Here is a 20,147-nt window from a genome sequence, read left to right as displayed (position 1 = left end):
ATATTGGGTTTTGATCAACATCACCTACTTGAACAAATCTCTACTACAACCTTCTGAACTGTTCCTCTGGGGGCTACTCTCTACGGCCTGTTGCCTTCTTGGCACCTCCTGCCATGATCATTTTTGGGCTCCTTCTCTGTGCTGGAATCTCTATTCCTTGTGTACTATGACTTTCTATTTTTCAGGTAAACTCTTTTAGTTTGGTAGATTCTGAGGAAGGTGGCATGGAAAGTCCGTTTTTTTGAGACTATGTGTATCTGAAAAGGTTTTCTTTTTCCCTCACACTGAACTGGTAGTGTGACTAAGTATATAATTCTTGGTTGGAAATAATTTTTCTTAAAATCTAAAGTTATTTTTCCATTGTTTTCTAGCTTCTGGTGTTACCTTTGAGGAGTAATTTTCTGCTTCTTGATTCTCTAAAACCTCTCCTGTGCCCCTCTGCCCTAGACAGTTTAGCACTTTCTCTTTACTCTGCTGCTGCTAAGTCACTTCAGTCGTGTCCGACTCTGTGCAACCCCATAGCGAGCAGCCCACCAGGCTCCCCCGTCCCTGGGATTCTCCAGGCAAGAACACTGGAGTGGGTTGCCATTTCCTTCTCCAATGCATGAAAGGGAAAAGTGAAAGTGAAGGCGCTCAGTCGTGTCCGACTCTTTGTGACCCCATGGACTGCAGCCCACCAGGCTCCTCTGTCCATGGGATTTTCCCGGCAAGAGTACTGGAGCGGGCTGCCATCGCCTTCTCTGTCTCTTCATTCTGAGGACTCTGCAATTTTGCAGTGATCAACTTGGTGGGAATTTAAGTCTATTTTCATCCACTATGCTGGGCACTCTGGGTCTGTACAACTTGAAAATTCATGATTGATCCAGCAATCCGTCTCCTGAGCATATAACCAGAAAAAACTCTAATTTGAAAAGATACATGCAACCCTGTGTTCATAGCACTATCCACAATAGCAAAGACATGGAAATAACCTAAATGTCGATCAACAGATGAATAAATAAAGAAGATGTGGTATGTATATATAGGGGAATTCTACTCAGTCATTAAAAGATGAAATGATGTCATTTGCAGCAACATGGATAAGCCTAGAGATTATTATACTAAGCGAAGTAAGTCAGAAAGAGAAAGACAAATATCATATGATATCACTTACACATGGAATCTAAAATATGACACAAATGAATTATGAAACAGACTCTCAGACATAGAGAACAGATATGTGGTTGCCAAGGGGCAGAAACTGTAGGGGAAGGATGAATTGGGAGTCTGGGATTAGCAGATACAAACTATTATATATTGAATGGATATACAACAAGGTCCTATTGTACAGAACAGGGAACTATGCTGAAAATCTCACGATAAAGCATAATGGAAAAGAATATTATAAAAAAAGAAAGTGTATGTGAATACATATATATATATATGTATTTATAAATGACTCATGAAAAGACCCTGATGCTGGGAAAGATTGAGGGTGGGAGGAGAAGGGGACGACAGAGGATGAGATGGTTGGGTGGCATCACCAACTCACATGAGGTTGGGTAAACTCTGGGAGTTTGTGATGCACAGGGAGGCCTGGTGTGCTGTGGTTCATGGGGTCGCAAAGAGGTGGACATGACTGAGCGACTGAACTGAACTGATAACTGAATCACTTTGCTGTACAGCAGAAATTAACACAACATTGTGTATCAACTATACCTCAATTAGAAGGAAAATTCTGAATCTAAATCTTAATCTAAATCCCAGAATGGCTTGAACTCCTTTAGATTCTTACAAGAAAAATCCTGCTTTGGACTTGATTATACTTTGCCATCAGAATTTTACTGAATACTACAGAATATAGCTAATAAAATTTCCCAGGTGGTGCTAGTGGTAAAGAACTCACCTGCCAATGTAGGAGACATAGAGACTCAGGTTTGATCTCTGGGTTGGGAAGATCCCCAGAGAAGGAAATGGCAACCCACTCCCGTATTTCTAGCCTGGAGAATCCCATGGAGAGAGGAGCCTGGAGGGCTACAGTCCATAGGGTCCCAAAGAGTAGGACATGACTGAGCAACTTAGCATGCATGCACTGCTGCTGCTAAGTCACTTCAGTCATGTCCGACTCTGTGTGACGTCATAGATGGCAGCCCACCAGGCTCCCCTGTCCCTGGGATTCTCCAGGCAAGAACCCTGGAGTGGAGTGCCATTGCCTTCTCCGAGCATGCATGCACAGAATATAGTTAATAAAATTTTAGTATGTTAAAGTTATGGCAGATATTTTAAATTAATGCATATTTATTTTAAAATTTTCATTCTTTCTGGTATTACTGAAGTGTCAGTATCTCGTTCACCTTTCTAGGGATATTCAGGGCTACTAAGATATTTAATCATCTTTAGTTATTATGTGGTTTTTTTTGGAGGGGGGGTGGTTCCCTGGTGACTCAGATGGTAAAAAGTCTGCCTGCAATGCAGGAGACCTGGGTTTGATCCCTGGATTGGGAAGATCCCCTGGAGAAGGAAATGGCAACGTGCTCTGGCATTCTTGCCGGGAAAATCCCATGGACTGAGAAGCCTGGCAGTCTACAGTCCATGGGGTCACAAAGAGTTGGACACAATTATGCGACTTCACTTTCACTTTTCATTCTGTTTGTTTTTTTTAAATAAAACAATGTATAAGATATCTAACTGAAAAAAGCCCATATGAATAATCAACTCAGTGAGACATGTTCAAGTTAATCCCTAATTAACAAGAGAGGCAGCTGAACACAGAACACTTTGATGCTTCTAAAAGGCTCAGAGCTTCAGAGCTCCTACTGGCCCTTGGTGCTGGATGGACTGTCATTTTGTTACAGTTTTTATTAAAATTGCACAGCTCCTTCACTTTCATACCTCCTGATCTGGAAGTACAAGTTTACAGAGAAAGTCATTTAATGAGAGTGGAGGTTTAATCTTAAATTTCACTCACTGTGGCCCTGAATAAACATACCCGGTGCCAGAGCTCAAGGACCACATGGATCTTGGAAGGCTGTTAAGCTTAAGTGCTCAAAGTCGAATTTCAAATGCAATTCACCAAAGATTCCATGATGGTGAAATTAAATGATCAAGTAGACAAGTAGGCCCGGTTATCAACAGGAAGGATAGGAGAAGGGGAAGAACTAGAGGCAGACGTGGGCAGTCCACACTGTGTTCCATCATGGGGAAACATGGAGAGTAAAATGAACAAGTCAGAAATGAAATACTCTTACTCGGATGGCTAAGAATGAGGAAGTGAGTTTAAAGGGAGAAGAAACAGAAGGAAAAAACCTGCCATTTATTGAAAGATCACTGTATGGTAGGCACCAGATCAAGTGTCATGCATAAAGTAGTTGACTTGATCCTCAAAGGCAGGCGTGAGGCAGGGATTCCCAACCTCCAGGATCTAATGCCCGATGATCTGAGGTGGACCTGATGTAACAACAATAGAAATAAAGTGCACAATAAACGTAATGCACTTGAATCATCCTGGAAACCATCCCCTCCCTCCTTCGTCCAGGGAAAAACGGTCTTCCACAAAACCATCCCCTGGTGCCAAGGTAGCGGGGACTGCTACTGCGAGGGATTTAGAACACAGACAACACCATCGATGATGTTAAAAGTGCCCTGTCCAAGGTCAAGGCCATGGCCATGTTCCTCTGTTATGTTGGTGCCGAGAAGAGAAATAAGGCTGGACTGTAACATTAGATGTCGGTCTTGCCTCCATATTCCATGGTAGCGCTGGGTCTGGAGGGAGAGAGAGTCTGGGCATGGTGTGGAAGAAAGCCATCTCTGCCCGCTTGTTTGGGGAAACAGGAGGTGGTGGGAGGAGCTTCCAGCCACTGGTGGCGCTTGTGGCAGCCATCTGTCTGTCAGTGACCCCTGCTCTGCTTCCTGGAGCGAGGCAGACCCAGCAGCATATGCAGGACTCTGGTGTGGGGGCGTTTCTCCACCACACTTCCAAGACTCCTGTGAAAAGCCCAAAGGCTGTTGGCTTGAGCAAATGCGTTAATTGGGCTTGCAGTACCTTTACACACATAATAACGATGGTGGATTTTTCGTCACATTCCCTCTCTCAGAAGCAGACATGATAAAAGTTCAGAACATCTCTCTCTGGGTAAAGTTTGAGCATATATATATATATATGTTTTTTTTTTTTTTCATAAAGCCGATCCAAAGGGTGGCCTTTATAATTAGTGTATGAGAAAAGACACTGATGTTATTTCTGTTTTGATACTTACAGTCATAATGCGTAAGTCTTAATATTTCTGAGAGAGTTTCTCTCTACACAATCTTTCTCAGTATTCTGACACCACTATTTGAAGACTGTAGCAGAAAAGGTCAAAAATCTTGTCATCATTTCTTGAGTGAAGTTTTATATCTTCCTAAAAATTGTACAAGAGAAACCCTTGGAGGATATGGACAGGTCCTCAGTAGGCCAAGAAAAGAGTTTCCAATAAAGTAAAAACATATGTGTCCACTTTATTCTGATCCTTTGTTCAGGACGCCTTGCCTAAATCTCCTGGAGATTTCCCATTATAAAGAGAAGAGACCTGACCTTAATTTGAAAATAGAACTATTTCAGGAAAGTGGCCAAGATAAAAACCTGAGATAAAATGTAAACACCTAGGAGTGTGTGTTGTGGATCAGGTCCAAAGCTTAGATAAAGACAACACATTTTTTAAAAAACTCATTCACTTGGAACCACTGAAGTTTTTCAGACTTAAACTGTTAAACGATTCTCAATAATGAGCTATACATAGAAAGAGATATTGTTTGAACTGGCAATCCCCCCCAGGTGTTAGGCTAATGACTTTATCATTTTCCTTTCAGTAAGTCTCTCATATAAAGACAATCTTTATATACAGAGACCCACTTACACAGCTTATCACCTCCTTTCCTGAGGTTCAGTAATACAATAATTCTGATAATACCTTGTCTTCGAGCAACATCAGATTTCCTAATACCTCATCTTTGCCATGCACTGTGTGTTTTAGAAGAATGAGGTTCTGAAGAGCTACAGAATACACAAATATGGGAAAATAAGAAGAACCACAAAGAGGAAACCCCCCACTGCAGTTAAAATGCAATAGTCCTCCACTGCGTGTCCCGATGCTAGTTAATACAGACATTTCCCATAACTTTAATCTTTAAGTGGTGATGGTTGGAAAAAAAAAAAAAGAAATCAAGTTTGAGTTTCTTAAAAGACAAGAGGGAAGAAAATGACTTGTCATATCTGACTGGTTCGGAAATATAAAATCCAATTCTGAAAAAGGAGAGATAAGAAAAGTGCTGTGGAAGTGCCATCAGCTTAGCAAACACTAAATAATGAACAATGCAGAGACTGTCCAGCATGATAAAATACTCTATTAGAGGGACTGTTTTTAAATGAGTGATAATTGTGGCACTTCCCCAGTGAAAGGTTATTGAATTTTTATCTGTAGCAGGAAGCTTTTGACAGACTTGCTGAAAAGTCACCTACAAATAGTACCTTCTTTAGATGAATTTGACCAAAGGGGTTTTCCAGTGTGTAACATCTTTCTGACATTTACAGGATTTTTGTTTCCTTGAAGAATCGGATCAGATATTCTTGGTTTCTATCTAGAAAAACACTTAGGTTTTTCATCAGTCTTATAGAAAACTCCTCCATATTCTACCTTTCATAAAAATTGGATTAAGTTGTTAGTTAAGAACTCCAGTCAAATCTGTCTAGGGTTCGAGGACCAGACCTTAAAGATGTTCAGTTCAGCTCAGTTGCTCAGTCGTGTCCGACTCTTTGTGACCCCATGAATTGCAGCACGCCAGGCCTCCCTGTCCATCAGTACACAACATTAACTGCTCTTCATAAAGAACACTGTGCCTTGGAGACCTACACTTGATACATTCCTGTACCTCATATGAAGGAGGAGGGAGGTCTTTTATATTTTGTAGAGTTTATGAGTGGATATAAATTACAATATTAAATTTAGGATAATAAAGTAAAAGAGAAAGTGACAGTCGCTCGGTCATGTCCGACTCTTTGCAACCCCATGTACTATACAGTCCCTGGAATTCTCCAGAGAACCTTTCCCTAAATACATGCCTGAAAAATCTGGTTGCAAAATAGATCTCTGGCAGGGACGTGGTAGTTTTAGTTTTTTTATAGCTGGTGAAGGTCAAGACCACTCCTTTTAGAGTGTATTCAGGGACTTTCCTGGCTATCCAGAGGTTAAGACTCTGTGCTTCCAAATGCAAGGGACATGGATTCAACCCCTGGTCAGAGAGCTAAGATCCCACATGCTACATGGTGTGGTCAAAATAAATAAAGTACATCCAGTGCCATTCATAGACGCATTTAGGGACACGGCCTGGCACTCATCTTACTGCTGTGACTGGGGGAGACAGCTAAAGAGTAGCATTAACCGCGAGGGGAAACAGAAGGGCGCTGGTTTCGTGTTCTGAGGCACGCTAGCAACAGGCAATGATGCTGTTTTTTCCAAACACTGTGGTCTGCACTCGGAGAAAAGTCAGGTTTGGCCTAACGTCATCGTCTCACTTTGACCTTGGGCCAATGGTCAAACTTCTGTTTCATGTTCATGCTTTGTAAAGGGAGAGAATAAAGGCTGTTAACTCCAGCTTGAGGCAGGGATAAAGGATTAAGAATTAATGATTATAAAGGCCCTTGAGAAAGTATGAAATGCAAGCTACATGCTGAGTGCCATACTGTCCTTGCAGCGTCCTCTGGGACTGTCACAGGCACACACGTGTGCACACATCGCCCCTCTCCTGGGGGCCGGCAGACTGCAAAGGGCCATTGTGCACTACTGATTAATAAGCAAGGTGTCTGAAAAGGCAGATCCAGTTTACATGTAGAACATTTTTCTAAATCCAGTCCTACAAAGTGAGGGAGATTTCTTCCAATCCAAGCCAACCCTTTAGCCTCTTTCCATTTCCCAATCAGGATTTGTCTTTCCTGGTCCCCTGCATTTGTCATATACCCACGCTGAGTTTCAAGGGTGAAGAAACGAAAAGACACACTCTTTTTCTAGCGAGGAGTTCACGAAGTCACGGCTTCATGTTGGTTAGGGACCTTATCTCACGTTCTAAAGCACTCAGTGATCTGAAGGCTTTTCCAGATAAAAGCTTGGGTTTAATAGCATCATCAGAGCCTTCAGGTACAATCTTTCACTTGATTCTCATTCACTTGAAGGGTTTTTTTATTTCCCTGTTTGGCAGCCAAATCAGTCCCCTCCGATTTCTCATTCAAGTCCTGCTGCCCGAGTAGCCACTGCTCCTCACTTCCACTTAAGGTGTCAACCCAGGTAATCTCACACTTCCGTGCTCTCCTCAGTCTGGTTCTATTTCAGCATGTCATTTTAAAGCCCTTTCTTGCTTTCCACTTTCTTTTGCCTTCCCTTTTCCCCAAAGATTTTCATTCCTATTTCTCCTTCTGGATTCCATTTTAGAGTTTTGTTGGAAGAGTCAATCATTCAGCTGGAAGCTCCCAGCCACCACACTCAAGCCAATCCATGATATTACCGTATTTTCATCAAATATTTCCCTGTTGGAGACAAATTTCGGCCTTCTCAAAGAAACAGCCATGTAATGATCAGTAGATACTCAGAACTCCAAAATTATTTGGAACACCCACAGCCCTAGCCCTCTGTAGCTTCACAATTGATAACCACCTCCTTGCTGAGGGAGGTAGGAGGCTGTTTTCTAATCAGTACTCAGCCCGGGACAACGGACTCTACAGATGACCAGCTAATTGACAGGAGGGAACTGTAGTTGATTCTGACATGGTTTCCAACAGCACTGGAACCCTGTCTTCATAGTTTCAAAGAACACAAAGGACAGATGTTAACAGGGTTTTAAAAGCACCCGTAAGACTTGAGATACAGAAAAGTCTGAAGGGGTAGGAAAAAGTGAAGACCCTGTACCTGGGGAGCAGTACAACGAGTGAGCACCCCAGTGATAGGATTGACAGCCGTAACCCCAAGAAGCCCGTACTGAGTTCCCATGGTGTGCGACATACTAGGAACTCCAAGTTTATCCTCTCATGTAGTGGTTACACCAACCCAATGAGGATCCAGCATCATATCTATTTTACAAGTAAGGAGACCAATTTAGTTCAGAAAGGCTAAATAATCTGCCTTTGGTGATACAATAACTTGTCTCATTTGTCCCCAGGTATGCTTGACTTCAAAGTCAAGTATATACTATATATATACCTGTTAGACTAAGGGCAGAGAAGGCACTGGCACCCCACTCCAGTACTCTTGCCTTGGACGGAGGAGCCTGGTGGGCTGCAGTCCATGGGGTCACTAAGAGTCGGACACAACTGAGTGACTTCACTTTCACTTTTCCCTTTCATGCATTGGAGAAGGCAATGGCAACCCACTCCAGTGTTCTTGCCTGGAGAATCCCAGGGATGGGGGAGCCTGGTGGGGTGCCGTCTATGGGGTCGCAGAGTCGGACACGACTGAAGCGACTTAGCAGCAGCAGCAGCCTAAGGGAGAGAGTCTGTGAATTAGAAGAGAGAGGTTGAGAGGGAAGCAAACAACCACTATCTAGGAGCCATGTGAGGGTATTCAATGAGAAGAAAGGGAAAAAAAGGAGTAGCCACGTTTAAAAAGGGGACTTAACTCCTGCATATCAGTACTTAAGATGCAGTAAGAAGAAAGGAATAGGGGAACCACATGGGTCAGCCTGAAGCCTGGATGATGTCATCCCTAACAGTGCAGAGTACATCACTGTGGAGAAGGAGTTGGGAGGGGCCACGTGTTCTTCCTTATAAAGTGAAAGAATTACCAGCATCTCCATTGTTTGTAACAACATGGTCTCAGAAAACTCCTGACATGATGTGAACACCCTCAGCACAGGGACTTTGCACACAATTCTTTCTTCATTAAAATAAATTTCAATCAACTTTTAAGGAACAATAGAATACAGTTAAGACTGAAAATGAACAAAGCTGAATCATCATAAAATCATTGTTTAGCGTTTCTATTCCTGCAAAACATATGATGATTGGTTTAGAAACTGGTAAAACATAGACCAAGTATATTGGGCATGTCCCAAGTATACTGGGAGTATATTTGGACAATTCCAAATATTTCAAGGCTTACACAAAAGTAGAAGTTGTATCAATTATTAATAGACAAGATCAAAACAAATTCTGAATTGGGCAGAAGGTGGCAAACTCCTGAACAGGTATACGTCCAGTGTTAGTGTAATCTTCCCAGTAAACAGTATACTCACGAACCCAGACAATGACAATGAATTTGGAAGTTGTCACCAAAAGAGGAAGAGGAATGATGAAACCACAGAATGAGAGCTGGCTGAAGAAAATGACAGCTAATGAGACCAAAAAATGATTATGGCAGAGAAAGCCCAACCTCAAAAAGACGATTTGAGAAACTAAATGTGTAGAGATCGGCTAAGCAACTGTTGAGGAGGAACTGGTCTGATAACAGTCTACAAATATTTGAAACTTGTAAATACCGAAGCAGGAGAGAAATTACCATGCACGGAGTTTTAATTAAAAATAATCGGATGAAATCATGACAGGAAAACTCTGGCTAATGATTTGACAAAAGCGAAGCTGAAGCAGGACAATGTCCCACGAGATCTTGGCTAGGGACATTTTTATTCTCATTTGTGTCAAGGCAGAAAACCAAACAGCAAGGGGAGGAGGAGCCTGGATTTTATCTTTTGTTTGCCATTAAGGCAGAAAAAGCCCATGATAGCAAGCTCTATTCATATTCAATTCCTATTCCATCTCCTAGAAAATGTTAAATCATAGCAGCGCACAAAGACCCCCTGGGTTTGCCACAAAACCATGTGTTTGACAGATGGGGGTGTATAGACACTTGGACCTTGTCCATTTTCATTTTCAATGATATAATTCACTTGTAAACACTTCCACATTCATTCAATTGGTTTGGCAATCACAGCCTTTTGTGTTAAGAGAGACACTGATTCCGGTGCCCTTCTCATTTAACTGATTTGAAGAAGGGAAGAGGAAGATGTCTATCTTTAATCAGGTGTGGGGAAACAGTTGGGCTACCTAGGGACTGCTGGGCAGAAGTGGGCAGCTGTCCTGCCTCTGTATGACAACTCTTCGCCCAGTGTTCTTGTCTAAAAAGGGAAGTCGTGCTAACCCCAAACTCTTGAGACTAGACCTGGCAAAGTAACTATAGAGTATTTCCCAAATAGAAGAGCTACTCAAAGAAGAAATTTTGGAGGAATTTCAGGTCAAAAATCAGTGGCTCTCCACCTTGGCTATTTGTTGAAGTTGCCTGAGTGTATCTGAGTGTGTTAGTTGCTCAGTTCAGTTCAGTCACTCAGTCGTGTCCTTGACTGCAGCACATCAGGCCTCCCTGTCCATCACCAACTCCCAGAGTCTACTCAAACTCATGTCCATTGTGTCGGTGATGCCATCCAACCATCTCATCCTCTGTCATGCCCTTCCCCTCCTGCCTTCAATCTTTCCCAACATCAGGGTCTTTTCAAATGAGTCAGCTCTTTGCATCAGGTGGCCAAAGTATTGGGAGTTTTGGCTTCAACATCAGTCCTTCCAATGAACATGCAGGACTGATCTCCTTTAGGAGGGACTAGTTGGATCTCCTGCAGTCCAAGGGACTCTCAAGAGTTTTGTTCAACACCACAGTTCAAAAGCATCAATTCTTCAGCACTCAGTCGTGTGCAAATTTTTGTGACCCCATGGACTGTAGCCCGCCAGACTCCTCTGTCTATGGGATTCTCCAGGCAAGCATATTGGAATGGGTTGCCATTTCCTTCTCCAGGGGATCTTTCCAACCCAGGGATTGAACCTGGGTCTCCTGCACTGCACGCAGATTGTTTTACCATCTGAGCCACCAGGGAAGCCAAAATTGCCTGAGATGATGGTTAAAAGCTTGGTACTCTGAGCATGTCCCCCAGAGAATGTGACTGGAAACTCTATAAGTCATCCTAATATAAGTCGAGGTTAAGAAGCAATCCTTTACAACAGTGGTTCTCAACTTCTGATTTGAATGGTTTAAGGAGGAAACTCCAATACTTTGGCCACCTCATGCGAAGAGTTGACTCACTGGAAAAGACTCTGATGCTGGGAGGGACTGGGGGCAGGAGGAGAAGGGGACGACAGAGGATGAGATGGCTGGATGGCATCACTGACTCGATGGACGTGAGTGTGAGTGAACTCCGGGAGTTGGTGATGGACAGGGAGGCCTGGCGTGCTGTGATTCATGGGGTCACAAAGAGCTGGACACGACTGAGCGACTGAACTGAACTGAGGCCACATTTTGGCACAAATTAAATGAAAATCTGGAGTGGGGCCCAGCATCAGTATTTTTTTGGGGGAAAGAGGCGATGTTGCATTTTGACAACCTTTTAAATTTCTTTTTTAATTGGAGGCTAATTGCTTTACAATGTTGTGTTGATGAGTATTTTTAAAAACTCTCCAACTGACTACAATTGACATGCAGCTAACTTTGAGAACTGCTACTCTAAAAGGACATTTTTCAGGAAATAACTTTCACTTACAGATGAGTTTTGAGTCAACAATACATATTAGAAGTACCTAATGTAAATGAGCTAAAATAAAGCTATTTTTGGTGAAGAAAAATTCAGAGAGCACTTTAATCTCAGCATGGCCTAGTCTGAAATTAATATGATTGTACACATTTACTACAGATTGTTTAGTACACATGGCAACTAAGAAGTAGTTACAGACCCTAACTGAGTGGCTCAGAGGAGGAAAAAACATCTTCTGTATAAAGGTTTTCAGATCCACAGGATTATAATCTATCAACTGCATAACTGCTTAAGGTGGACAACTATTTTTTTAAGCAAGCTATTCAACTTGTCCAAACACTGGCCTTATAATAGATGCATTCATCATGTTAAAAAAAAAATGTGTCACTAGAAAGACAGACAAAAGCAATTTTTGGTGGGAAAGTGGAAAGTCAATCTAGAATTCAGAAGGAGCAGTCTAGAGGGGACTATATGAATTGGAGGCATAAAAATCAATCCTAGAACATCACCAGCGATAAGTCACACTGATAGAAGTTTTCCTTGATAGATGTGATGAGAATGGTTTTATCTTTGTGCTTTTCCTTCCCAAACCTACAAGCCCAATGTAATCATGAAAAGAGATTAGACAAATCCATACTGAAGGACATTCTGCAAAAAATCTGACCAGTATTCCTCTAAACTGTCAAGATCATCGAAAACAAGGAAAGACTGGGAAACTGTCATAGTCTAAAGAGATTATGATTATATGTATTATGACACCCTAGATGAGATCCTGGAACAGAAAAAGGCCTTTAGATAAAAAATAAGGTAAGATGAATATAGACCTTAATGAATGATAATGGATTAATACTGGTTTATCAGTTGTGCCAAATTTAAGATGCTAACAATTAGGAAAACTGGGTATGAAATACACAGGAAATCTGTACTGTCCTTGCAAGTAAAATCTAAAAATATTCTAAATTAAAATTTCTCTTAAAAATAAATCTCTGAAGTCCCACAATGGATATATTAGCATTCATCAGTGAATTAAAGTGTGGAATCACTGGGCTGGCCAAAAAGTTCCTTTGGGATTTTCTATAGCACCTTATGGAAAAATTCTAATGAGCTTTTTGGCCAACACAATACCGTAGTAGCTGAAATCTTTTGAGAATCATGAAGGAAGTGTAATGATTGGAGAGCAGTCAGGTTTGACACAAGCAAAAAGGAAGCCATAGTCATTTCATAATGGTTGGCCTGACTATTTCTAAAGATAATCAAATCAAGTAACAAAATAAGCAAATTGCAACAGAAGTCATCTGACAGTGTGCAGATCTGCCAATATTATGAAACTGCACACCTGCAACAGGAAAATGTATGTCCTGTCTTGTGCCTGATTATGTTGGGAGAAATAAAGAGACTCTGAACAAATTATATAAATAGAGCAGTCAAGTCCTGTAAGATGCTCTGGGGTGAGAGAATTCCATCAATAAAGAAGTCTGGGAAACACTGCCCTGTCGTAATTACTCCATTAACATATTTTTTTAAAGAATTTTTTTAGACTGTTTAAAAAAGTCTTTATTGAATTGGTTACTACATTGCTTCTGTATTATGCTTTGGATTTTGGGCATGGAGTATGTAGGATCTTAGCCTCTGACCAGGGACTGAACTTGCACTCTCTGCACTGGAAGGTAATGTCTTACCTACTGGACCCAGGGAAACCCCTCGTTAACATACTAAGATTTGAACAGTTTCACTGTATGCAGGAACTATATTTAACATTCTTTACTGTTTCTCCAGTGTATTTGGTCACTAAACTCTCTTGCCTATAACATCAACAGAAACGTTTTAGAAAATGCTAGGCCTAAGACAGACTTCTCTGTCAGGAGATTTGGAGGCTGGACAACTGAAGTATTTATCGATGTCTTGATATAACTAAGAGGACATTTCAAGTAAGTTTCAGACAGCCAGCTGTATGGACTGGCATTATTTTAGGTCTTCATCAACAGTGACCGAAGTGATGAGCTATGACATGATCTAACAGAACTTTCTGTGATGATGGAAATGTTCTGTAACTGCCATGTTCACTAAGTAGTCACTGAATATCTGAAATGTGGCTAGTATATCTAAGCCAATGAATTATATGTTTTAGTTAATCCTAATTAATTTCAGTATAAATAACTACACAAGATTAGGGGCTGCTGTATAGGGCAGTACAGTAGCTAGAATATATTGTGTAACACACTATTTCAAATCTTAAAAGATGATGCTATTAAAGTGTTGCACTCAACATGCCAGCAAATGTAGAAACCTCAGCAGTGGCCACAGGACTGGAAAAGATCAGTATTCATTCCAATCCCAAAGAAAGGCAATTCCAAAGAATGTTCAAACTACTGCAAAATTGCACTCATCTCACATGTTAGCAAAGCAATGCTCAAAATTCTCCAAGCCAGGCTTCAACAGTACATGAACCAAGAACTTCCAGATATTCAAGCTGGATTTAGAAAAGGCAGAGGAACCAGAGATCAAATTGACAACATCCATTGGATCATCTAAAAAGCAAGAGAGTTCCAGAAAAATATCTACTTCTGCTTTATTGACTATGCTAAAGCCTTTGACTGTGTGGACCACAATAAACTATGGAAAATTCTTAAAGAGATGGGACCATCTTACCTGCCTCCTGAGAAATCTGTATGCAGGTCAGGAAGCAACAGTTAGAACTGGACATGGAATAATGGACTGGTTCCAAATTGGGAAAGGAGTACGTCAAGGCTACATATTGTCACCCTGCTTATTTAACATATGCAGAGTACATCATGAGAAATGCTGGGCTGGATGAAGCACGAGCTGGAATCAAGATTGCGAGGAGAAATATCAATAACCTCCAGACATGTAGACGACACCACCCTAATGGCAGAAAGTGAAGATGAACTAAAGAGCCTCTTGATGAAAAGAAGAGGAAAGTGAAAAAGCTGACTTAAAACTCAACTTTCAAAAAACTAAGATCAAGGCATTTGGTCTCATCACTTCATGGCAAATAGAAGGGGAAACAATGGAAACAGTGACAGACTTTATTTTCTTGGGCTCCAAAGTCAGTGCAGATGGTGACTGCAGCCATAAAATTAAAAGATGCTTGCTCCTTGGAAGAAAAGCTATGACCAACCTAGGTAGCATAATAAAAAGCAGAGACATTACTTTGCCAACAAAGGTTTGTCTAGTCAAGGCTATGGTTTTTCCAGTAGTCAAGTATGGATGAGACGGACTCATCCAAGAGAGATGGACTATAAAGAAAGCTGAGCGCCAAAGAACTGATGCTTTTGAACTGTGGTACTGGAGAAGACTCATGAGAGTCCCTCGGACTGCAGGGAGATTCAACCAGTCCATCATAAAAGAAATCAGTCCTGAATATTCATTGGAAGGATTGATACTGAAGCTGAAACTCCAATACTTTGGCCACCTGATTAGAAGAACCAACTCATTGGAAAAGACCCTGATGCTGGGAAAGATTGAAGGTAGGAGGAGAAGAGGATGACAGAGGATGAGATGGTTGGATGGCATCACTGACTTGGTGGACATGAGTTTGAACAAACTTTGGAAGTTGGTGATGGACAGGGAAGCCTGGCGTGCTGCAGCCCGTGAGGTCACAAAGAGTCGGACATGATTGAGCAACTGAACTGAACTGAACATAATAACAAGACAGGCGGAGTTTCTCACTTAGAAAATGATTATAGAACAATTAAAAAGAGGAAGAAAAACTATTTTATTATAACTAAGATAAAATTCAGAAAGGGGTACATGCAATAGCCAACATATTTAAAGCACAGAAAGTCTGGTTACATAAAAGACAATGATGATCAGAAATGATGACAAGCTAACTACAGGCATTTAACTGCTTTCATTAAAAAAAAAAAGGTGACCTTCCTAGTGGTTTAGGAGGAATACGGTATGAAGTGCTATCACTTCTAGTACTTAACCTCGGTCATGGTCAAGACAATGATGTGGCAGAAAGTTAAACTGGCAATTTGAGGACTTGTTTCCATTGGAGTTCAGGTAGAGATGTGCAGAGTGATCATTCTGAAGCCTTAATTTCCTTATGTGCAAAACATTTGAGTTAGACGAGATGATTTCCAAGATCCCTAGTAATAGTTCCATTCTAAGAAAGAAGTATTATTGGCACCCTTCTGTGTCACTGTGGCAATATTCACAATAACCAAGAGATGGATGAAATATAAATACCCTCTGAGAGATGCCTGGATAAAGAAAATGCAGTATATCCATACAACAGAATATTATTCAGCCATTAAAAAAAAAAAGGAAATTCGGTCATGTGCTATAATATGGATACACTTTGAGGACACTGTGAAATGAGCTGGTCACAAAAATACAAACACTGTATAATTCCACTTTTATTGTTGTTGTTTAGTCACTAAGTCATGTCACACTCTTTTGCAACTCCATGGACTGTAGCCCATCAGGCTTCTCTGTCCATGGGATTTCCCAGGCAAGAAGACTAACACTGGAGTGGATTGCCGTTTCCTTCTCCAGGGGATCTTCCCGACCCAGGGGTTGAACATTCGTCTCCTGCACTGGCAGGCGGATTCTTAACCACTGAGCCTCCAGGGAAGCCCCCTCCACTTATATGCGGGCATCTAAAGTAGTCAACCTTGGGACTTTCCTGATGGTCTGGTGGTTAAGACTCTGGGCGTCTACTGCAGGGGGTGTGGGTTTGATCCCTGGTTGGTGAACTAAGATCCTACATGTCATGCAGTTGCAAAAAAAAAAAAGTTGAATTAAAAAAAATTAGAAAAAAGTAGTCAAACTCATAGAAATAGAAAGTAGACAGTGGTTACATCAGGAGTAAGGGGAGAGGGGGAAACAGTGTTGTTGAGGGGTATAGAGTTTCAGTTATGTGAGACGGAAAAGTTTCAGAATTCTGAAAAACTCTACTTATCTGTAACTTAAAAACGGTTAAGATGGTGTATTTGATGTTACATATTTCTTAACACAATCAAAAAAACAGTATAATTGCATAGCTAGTACTATAATTCATGAACCAATTCTGGGAAACAAAGTTATGAGATTTATTTGACCCTGTGGTTTCTCAAAAAAAAAACAAGATTATGCTATGACTTTTTATTATCCATGTACGTGGGCACAACAAGAACCACAGTCATGGGAGTTGAGGGAGCCAGAGCAAGATAAACCTGGGGCCGAAGGAACTTAAAATATCAGCCGAATTCAGAAAGGCCAACTGTTAAACCACCATCTGAGAGACTGATCTGGGCTCCTAATGCTGCCAGGAGCCTGAGTCCAGCTTGGTTGTTCTGGACTGAGAGACTGGCAGCCTCAGGCCAAAAGTCTTTAAATCCAGGGATGGGCAGGTAGAGGCCAGGGAAATGTTTTCAGGCACATTATTTTGTAGAAAAAATATTCAACATTTAATTTCTGAGGCATAGGACTGAAGAAAGAGGTTTAGACTGAAGCAAAGGGAGGTTAATAAAAGCTAGATGACCTCTTCAATGGTAAGGTTACGTAAAGAGCAGAATATATAATCAAGGAAGCTGCAGATTCTCTAATCCTGGAGATTTTTCCAGAATCCAAGAAGGGAAGAAGGGACCCCCGAGGAAGCAAGGCAGTGAAAATAAGCCCTGGAGCCCCCCTCAAGTTCTCTGTACTCTATTTTTAAAAGCAACACCTCCTTAAAACACAGGGATAAAATACAAAAGAAAATCATTAGTGTTCCAATTGAATGCACTTTAACAATTTCTATGTAGGTCACATTTTGCTGAGAATTTTCTTAAAGTTAATTTCAGACCTTTTATTTAGTACTCTTACAAACAGCAGCTATTACAGAGGACAGATAGTCTGTGCCTTTACTACAAAGTTGAAACTCTGATCAATGAGGGGAGATATCTATAAATCTAGATCCTGAATGTCCAACACTAAATATGGTCCTGCTCAACTTCCTTGCACTGAAAGCATATTTGCTAAAAACAGATCCTAAACATAGAGGTTCTAGAAGTGGGAGTGGGAGACGGAGCCATGGGTAGGGGGATAGTTAGAAACAAAGGCGCATACAAGGGGAAACTGAGAGACCCACGAGCGGAGGCCAAGTTAGGTCAATTAAAGTCTTCTCTAGGACGGCTTCAGGAGCGCTTAGTAAAAATGCTCTTTTTGTCTGGGATCAAATAATCTTGGGGCTGCTGGTAGCCAAGAATGTTACCATATGAAAAGGTCTTCCCTGAGACGAAATAAAGGAATACAGCAAAATTAAAGAATGGGGGAGAGAGAGGGCAGGCGCATAAACAGGTCTGTTCAGCCACATCTGAAGTCTTTGATTTACTGATTTTATAAATCAAATAATTTTTTTGGTCCTTTAATTGGGCTGTGACTGTCACCAGGCTTCCCAGGTGGCTCAGTAGGAAAGAATCTGCCTGCAGTGCAGAAGATGCAGGAAACATGGGTTTGATCCCTGGGTCGGGAAGATGCCCTGGAGGAGGGAATGGCAATCCACTCCAGTCTTCTTGCCTGGGAAATCCCACGGACAGAGGATCCTGGTGGGCTACGGTCCATGGGGTCACAAAAAGTCGGACACGACTGAAGTAACAGCACTCAACACAAAGAAGTTTAAGTAGAATAGTTGAAGGAAGACTGAGCAGGAGAATACTGGCAGAAATGGAGCAGGAACAAAGGACTGTGGAAGGATGAAAAAGGAGCAGTGTCTTTGGTGCAGTTAGGATCTACATGAGGTAAGGAGACTCTCCTAAGTGTAAGGAAAACAGAAGGGTGTGGATGCAAATACGAAAAGAGATGGAAAAACTAACTTTGAAAAAAGGGTCAACTCTTATTTCCTGGGCACATGGCCAGCCATGCTCTGCCATTCTCCTCTACTTGAAATGTTTCATAAAGACATGAAATATTTCATAGAGACATGAAATATTTCAAGTGGAGGAGAATCCTGTTGTAATATCTAAAGAGATTTTTTTTACTATGAAAATAATTTTCTGCAAACTTTCTCCAGGCACCTTACTTATAATAAGGCACAGTATTATCATCCAAAATAGTTGAACAGATGTGGACAAAAAATAAACTTCTATACTTCTTTTCTTGACTTCCCCTCATCCTGAGTCTCTGGGAGTGCTAGACAAAAGGCTGGCATTTTCTTCATGCTATCAAGTCTCCAGACTTGGCAATACTTTTGCTGAGGTAATCATGTGGTTCGTTTTTCAAAAGAATATAAAGAGCTGTCCCTGATTCCCTTTCTAAAGTCACACTGACATGGAACAATCAAAGTAACCCATTATCAGAGAACCCCCTGCTTTGTTCAAATTATAAACAGCAATGGGCATCTCTGCTGGGAATTCGAAGACTAGGCGAGTGTGGGTGAGCGAGGCATGCTGCTAACAGAATAAACCAGGCTTGCTTGATGCTTTGTTTTAACAAAGACAACATAACTAGTGATTACAGTTCACTTGGGTTTTGCGCTGATCGTCAAAATGCTGACAGTCACTTAAATCACTCACTGGGTGGAATAATCACCCTGAAAGGAACCGAGAGGGTACAACTTATATTATAAAATGGAATTGAGCATACGAGAGGTATTAACGGGCGTGGTATGAGAGATCTTTGTCAGAAAACCAGAGATAATAGAAGGCATGAATTAGACATCAACTGTACTGGGGACTCTTAGTGACATGAACACAACAGTGAAATGGTGCAATTACAGAGTTGAGCATAACTCTGAGAGCATGTCTTTCCCTTTCTGAGAGCAGTCAAAGCCAGGCTGGCCCGTGTGGATCACTCAGTGGCTTGCTGTAGAGGCTGTGTCCTGTTTTGCCTTGTGGAACCCTTTTAGAATAGAAATCTGGAGTGCTGTGCTGCCAAAGTAAGAGACTGCATTATTAAATATTAGACTTGGATGACCTGCCAAACGAGAGGACTCCTTCCAGTCATCACTCACACACCAGCCCAAGCAGCCCTACGTTTCAAGAGTCAAAGGAACCTGGGGCAGGAAGCATCTGGTTCCTTTTCAGAGCTGTTTATTTTGCATGGAGCAAAAGGGAAAGTCAGCTCCTCCCTGGCTTTTTGTTGTTGGTGGTGGTGGTGGAGTGAGGTGAGTCTGGGAGACAAAATGGCTAATTTTAACTACTACCTGTGACAGGTTCCCTGATCCGAAGGGGTCATAAAATTGAAAGCCTCTCAAGGGTATCTACTTAGGCAGAGTCTGCTCAGACTGATACTGCACCCAAGCTATCCACAGTAGATGAATATATTTCTAAGAGTAAACATGTACAATTTTATTATCAGCTAAAAGCAATATTTTATATAATAAAAGTATAAAAATAAAATATTATCAAAGAGTAGTATTTTAATGAGATTCCTAAAGCAGAATACCTAACATCAAAAGTCCCCTCCCTTCCATCCTTCTTCCTCACCCCCTGTTGACCCCCAGGACAGCTACACAACCTGCGGGAGATCATAAGTAGTGAGCATTCAAAAGTCTCCTACACTTTGCCCGTGAGACTCATGTTTCAGGAAATAATTTACTCTAGTTTATTTCATCCACATCTTCTCCCTCTTGGGTCTGGAAATCATGGTTCATCAAGTAATAATAACTTTTCAAGAGACAGTGATAAAAAATAACTTTCTTTGAAGTTCAC

The 20,147-nt window shown here is 41.3% G+C and overlaps 1 protein-coding gene across 1 annotated transcript in view; it reads right to left on the bottom strand.

The window, feature by feature from the left end:
• EXOC4 (exocyst complex component 4) overlaps window positions 1-20,147 on the bottom strand; it is an 816,431-nt gene that overhangs the window by 101,789 nt on the left and 694,495 nt on the right. The gene's annotated exons all lie outside the window — the stretch shown is intronic.

The sequence above is a fragment of the Capricornis sumatraensis genome, chromosome 5 (assembly GCF_032405125.1).
Source record: "Capricornis sumatraensis isolate serow.1 chromosome 5, serow.2, whole genome shotgun sequence".
NCBI lineage: Eukaryota > Metazoa > Chordata > Mammalia > Artiodactyla > Bovidae > Capricornis > Capricornis sumatraensis.
The sequence above is the reverse complement of the archived record's forward strand: the minus strand, read 5'-3'. Positions and strand labels throughout refer to the sequence as shown.